This window comes from Ornithodoros turicata, unplaced genomic scaffold, assembly GCF_037126465.1.
Source record: "Ornithodoros turicata isolate Travis unplaced genomic scaffold, ASM3712646v1 Chromosome17, whole genome shotgun sequence".
Taxonomy (NCBI): domain Eukaryota; kingdom Metazoa; phylum Arthropoda; class Arachnida; order Ixodida; family Argasidae; genus Ornithodoros; species Ornithodoros turicata.
In genome coordinates this window covers 2,791,313-2,797,728 of record NW_026999326.1, presented here as the reverse complement: position 1 = coordinate 2,797,728, position 6,416 = coordinate 2,791,313, and positions in this window count along the sequence as shown.

The following is a 6,416-nucleotide window of genomic DNA, read 5'->3' as shown; positions in this document are numbered from 1 at the left end:
TAGGGTACCTCTAGATTCAACATCTAGAAGAAGTGCTAGAGTCACTCAATCGAGTGCGGTTCCTTGTGCGGCAAACTTGGCCTAGATGCCAAATTCCGGAAACAGTCAAAGTGGCTTCTCCGCGTTGCAACGTTGTGTAGCAGGGAAGTTACCTTTACGTATCGTTGAACTTTTCTGTGCTTATTCAGATTTAGTAACTGCTTTTGACCTCAGTTCTTGAGTTAGATATAATTTCGAGGGTATGATAGGCACATTATGCGCCCCGAGTGGAGCACGAATTTCGAAGTGTTATCTGTTGTCATATTAATTATTAAGATGCCGCTGTTCGATGAATTCGTTTGTGTTAACGTATTTCAGAAAATTCTAGCAGTATACTTTTTGTTTATCGTCAGTTGCCGTTCGCTTTTAAAAACATCTGACAACACAACAGTGCGTGTTCACGTAATTATACTAATTATTCCCAGAAATGCGGGACCCAGCTTCTGAAAGTTGGCTTGACCTGCGTACTCGAGCCCTCCATTGAAGCAATGATTCCATCTGTCTTTGTTAGATATTGTTGACCTTGGGATTTAGAAAGAAATGCCCACACGTGCGTGTTGCTGTGAGAGGCCCTTCGATGGCGTTGAAGTGGAATGGAAGCGCAAGAACGTCACAGTTTTGTTCCTTGGGGGATCTATTTTCGCCGTGTGGCTTTGTGGCAGAATTCAGTGGGTGTGCTATTTTTCCCGTACCTGCTTCTGCCAAAACAATGGGCTTCTGCAGAAAATGCCCATGTCAGATCATGAAAGATGAAGTTTTTCTTTGCGCTTTGTAACTTTGTGCGCACTGTGGGCCGCTCCAACGTTGTTCCCACGATAAAGGTGTGTTGACAAGTCCAGTGTGGCCTGCAAAGCGTCCTGTTTCATCATTCCTGAAGGTGATAGCAACGGGCCGGTGGTTCGAACGACAACGACGTAACCTAGTGCAGTTGGTTCGTTCTATGTCTGCGGAAAATTATAATTCAACGGCTTTAATTGGCCAGGTACCTGCTGCTCTGCTTCTACAGCTGTCACTGATGTCCCCTGCTGTTATGTCTGGTTCAACTATGCCTCCTGATGACTCTGAATATAAAATTCCTCCTGCCTAGATTCCCCCACGGGACTCACCTCGCCAACGTGGCTGTTTTACATGCTAACATCCGTGGTAGACCGTACACAAAGGAAGATTTCAAGCTCGCCTTACGGGATGGTGTCTGCTTTTCATCACTGTTGGTTTTGCCCAATATCGTTTCAACCACGTCGGGGCTCATCGAGTTTTCGGGAAATCGTCCCTCAGCAATGAATTCCTCGGCCGTGGAGACATCGTCGTGAAAGGTCGACCGTGCTGCGTTATGTCCACGGCCGTCTCTGAGCCTCGAGATACGGGTCGTCGGGGTTCCGTGTGCCGTATCTGACGCAGGCCCTAGCTGTGACGCTTCGCCCGCTTCGGCAACATCGAAAGAATGAGCGGGAGGAATGGAGTTATCCGGACATGGGGTATGTCGACCCTATCGTCCGTCTTGTGCGCATCAGGGTTCACGAAGGATTGACTTCTGCTGCCATTCCGTACCTGATCACCGTATCTGCCGTCCCAACTCTGGTGCAATGCAGGGCGCCCCCGTTATGCCTCATGCAAGCAAGTTGGTCATATCAGACGTGAGTGCGCGGTCCCCGAGGTGTGACACTTGTCGGCGTTTTGCCATAGTCTGGTGATTGCCCACGCTCCTATGCTGCAGCTGTTTAACGAGCCGTGCATGCGGGATGACGACGACACAGAGATGGAGGCCGACCTCGTGGAGATGAAGGGAAGATGAGGCCCGGCTTGAGTGGTCTTCCCAGTTTCTCTAACTGTTCAGACTGGAGCGTTGAAGGGGGCCCCTGTCCATGGTCCGCGGGGGCGTTGTAGGGCTTTTGCAATCGGGGCTCCTGCTTCTCTGTCGGATCGGCCCGTCTCAGAGAGCTACTCCTACCTCCTCGCTTAGAGCACGTCATTGGGGGATACCGATAGTGTTTCTGTATCTGAGGACGGTGAGCATAGCAAGAGTGAAACTCCTCCGACTGTATCGTCGGCCCCAGTCTACCATGATGACCCTGCCTTGAGTGCTGAGATCCCAACGACTGAGTCGACGGACGCTGATGGTGCCACCAGCTGCACACCCACAATCCACCAGACTCCATCTATGCTTCCCCGTATCGGTCGCGCTGCGCTGGTTTCGAGACTTTGGGGAACCAGGAGGTTTCTTTCCCGTCTTACGTTGCAACAAAAATTGACGAGTTCATAAACGGAGGAGTGTCTGATGGGCTTGCCCGACACGGAGACACAACCCTCGCGATCCCAGGAAAGAACCTTCTTTAATTCCGAGACGACCCTTTCCCCTTCCCCTTCGTCCACCTCTGGAGAGAGGAGCGAATAGTCATAGTCATTTGTAGCGTCGGACGCCTTGTTTTTATTGTCGTAGGGGGCAAATCTGTACTGCTTGAGTATGCGATACAGTGCTTGCAGTATGAGTTTCACTTTGACGTCGTCACTCTCCTTCGAGGAAAGAATGTTTCGATGAGGAGGAGGTGGTCACTTCAATTTTCTTGGCCATTGGCGAAAAGGTTCAACACGGCGGAAAGTAGGAGAGGAACCACCGACGAAAGAACGCCCTGTCCTCGCTGCTGAGACAGATAGCGCTTCAAACGTTGTGGATTCTTGTGAATCTTTTTGTAGGCGAGCCGTCGTAAAAAGCGTTTGTGCTTCTTCAAACGCGCGAACGTGTCTGGAGCTAGAGCCACCTTTTCGTTCAATACATTGAGGCAAATTTCGGAGAGGTGTTTCATGTCGGACGACGAAGAACGTCTCAAGACGTCGCGACGGCGCGGAGAGGGTAGAGTGGAGAGTACTTTGAGTAAAGTGAGGTGAGGGCGGAGGTTCATTTCGGAGCGTAGATATATTGACGTTCTCCCGGAAAGGTATTGCTACGCAACCTGTTGTTCTCGTGCGTATAGTTGTGAAGATCCACGAGTAACTAAGCGTGGGGCGACGACATCGCTCGTTTATATGCGTCCAGAAAATACTCAAATCTTTTTCTGCCAAATAGCTGTTGGCCGAAATGTGCCATCTGGTACACGCTGCGCACGGTGCGCCAAAGGACGACGTAACTGGCGTTGTAAGATAGTTCTAAAAGGCTACTGTCGAAAAAGATGTTTTGAACGAATAAGAAGATCGACGCGTTGGCGTGGTGAGAACCCCGAATGAAATGATCGTCACCTCCTTCAAGGAACCGCGTCGGTCATGTGATCGTCGACGACGATCAGCGTAGCGCGCGACGTGTCCACTCTCGCGATAGCTCCTTGGTAAATTTTACGGAGTCCCCAAATTCGTCCTGCATGCTCGGCGAAGCATATTCCTGTATGTAGAATTTGTGACGGAGGCTTGTAGAATATTTGTGACGGACACCACGTCGTTCAGGTTCCTCAGCACGTTCGCAACGAAAGTAGATTTGCCGCGCATGGAGGGGCCGCTTAAGATACAGCGAAAAGGATGACGGAAACGAGAAGGGTTCGGCGGAAGACATGTTGCGTCTGTACACGTTGCACGAAGAAAAAGAAGAGACTGAGACTCGGAGAGGAATGCATTGCTTTATTTACACGTCGTTGTCGTCCTCTAGATCGGAACTGCGTTCCCAACACAGATTATCCAGGCTAAAGTTGACTTCTTTTTCGTCAGTCTGTCCGCGGCTAGATGCGGTCGAGCGTCTTCATCTTGTCCTGACACATTTCTTGACGTGCCTTGCAACCATTCCAGGCGGTGGACTTGAAGGCTTCCTCCACGATGCCGCGAATAAATTCGCGAAGTTCTTCGTTTTTTGTCCTTTCCTTCGCCGGACGAGAAACGCAGGAGAATAAACCGCACATGGCGTTTTCACGTATCGGTACAGAATGATGACGCGAGCGTGGGCGCGCTGCCTTGAAGACAGTTATTTGTACTCTCGCCCGCCCGCATCATGGGAAGAAAAGCAACTACAGAGGGCGCGCCAGTCACTTGCAGCCTCGAACGCAGACGCTGTTCAAGGGGACTGTGTGGTGGTCGCACCCGTGGCCGCTCAACTGTGGAATGTTACAGGAATTTTTCGTCAGGGAAGCACTGTGCAATTGTGGGCTGCACTAACAACCAGAGAAAAAGAAGATACTCATCGAGAGCCCGTGCGAGGTAAATTGCGTTGCGAGAAGCAACTGCCAATGTGCAGTTTTTTCGTTTCATAAAATTCGAGGATACTGACAGGCGGAGGGAGTGGCTCGCGGCATCAGCCGAAAGAACTACGAGCCCAGTAAGCACTCCAGGGTGAGTACATTTCTGTCATTCACACAAAGTCTCAAGCACCTGATGACACGCTGCTGCAAATACAGTAAAATCTGAACCTCGTGCCCCAGAAGCCTCAGGGGAATTGATTCGGCGCCTTGCTTGATTATGTTGTTTTCATAGTTTCGAAATGTCTGTTTATGTTGCTTTGTTTATGCTCAGCGCCCTTGCTTCCAAAACTACTGAATACCCAGGGCGTACGAAAAGAGGGGTGCCGCCCTAGGTGCTGGCTCGCTATTTTGTAGCGCGCACTAGGCCTTCGTGCTGAAGTCTATGACCTAGGCAGCATAGCTGTAAAGAACTTGATTTTTGGCTATCGGAATGGATGCTTTCCCTCTTGCTTCATGGACAGTCCTCAGAAAGTGTCTGTTCTATTATATTCAGGTGTGTTCCATTCACTTCATTGATGGCAAACCAACAAAGACGAACCCTAACCCAGTCTTCTGCAGCTTGGTACAAAGGAAGGTATGCATGATGATGGACGATTTTTGAAGTGCACATCAGAGATAATTCTGTCATCAAATCTTCAGTTATTGTGCATTTCGCATTTAAGGTAACAATCGGACCGACGGGAAATTATGAAGCACAGTGCGTCATCTCCTGCATCATCATCATCATCATTACCAGCAGTTGCTTTGGGTCGGCCACTGGATGACACGCCTTCTCCAATACATCCTGCAGGTGTTATTACTCCAGTTCCCATCATCGAAAGCTCAACATCAACTGAGGACGGAGAAGAAAGCATAGCCGAAACTCCAAGCAATTTGCCTATGGAGTACAGCACCCTCACTGAAGACAGTGTGGCAGTGCCACCTGTAGACCCATACCCTTCACTGCCTGTTGGAGTGCTACGGCATTATCTATCTACAGGGACCCAAGTGGTACCACTCATGGTGGACAAAGCTGTGCAGTGGGAGGACCAGTGTTGCAGGCTCCAGGAGGAACATAACTACTGCAAAAGTTATGAAGCAAAGGCTTGGTTGACCACAGAGGGCACACAGACTGTGGAAATACCCATACATGAGACCCTGTCCAAGACTGGCTACTGCTTCTACACCGGCATAGAGATGTGTACGTTCCTGGCGCTCGTGACAGCTGTGGCCCAAACTGGTTCCGTAAAGCATGCCATGAACATTGCAGATCAGGTCCTGCTAGTCCTAATTCGTCTCAGGCTTGGTCTTCTGTACAGAGATCTTGCACACCGCTTCGGGGTGTCTGTATCTTCTGTGGGATGCATTTTCCGTCACCTTGTTGTTGTTGTTGGAAAACATAATGACAGATGTCATTGTTTAGCTGCCGCGAGAGACTATCCTAGCTACATTACCCCCACAATTCTTGGAAAGTTCATGCTCGAACACAACATGCATCATCGACTTCTTGAAGTGCAGCTCCAGAGGCCCACAAAGCTGTATGAGAGAGGCCAGACATATAGCAACTACAAGAGCAGCAACACTGCAAAGTTTCTCGTGGCAGTGGCACCAAATGGCTTTATAATGTTTATTACACAGGTATACGGAGCCGTGCATCAGATACGTTCATCACAGAAGACAGTCAGCTGGCGCACTACCTGTCACTGAATGATGAAGTCATGGCGGACCGAGGATTTACCTTGACTGCGTCACTAGTAGCAAAGTGTATCAAACTGAACGTCCCAGCCCTCACAAGGGGACGGGACCAGCTACCAGAGGATGAGGCCACTCTGTCCCGACGAATATCAAGCCTCCGTATTCACGTGGAAAGGGCAATAGGCCGACTGAAAACTTACCGAGTTTTCAAGCAGCCGCTCCCAGTTCTACACAGAAATATCATGGACAGTATACTATTGGCATGTGCCGGCTTGTGTAATTTGAAGGGAGAGCTGATTGCCAATCACAGTACATCACAAAAACGAGCATATGCCAGTGAGTGAGAATATGTGCAGACATTTTATTGACTGAAAATAAAACTAGTTCAGATTCACACAAGACTAGATATACAATAATACTGTTAATGTCATGCAGTAGAACACTATTATAGTGAAACGGGTCAGACGGTTGAAAATGAGCAGCATAACC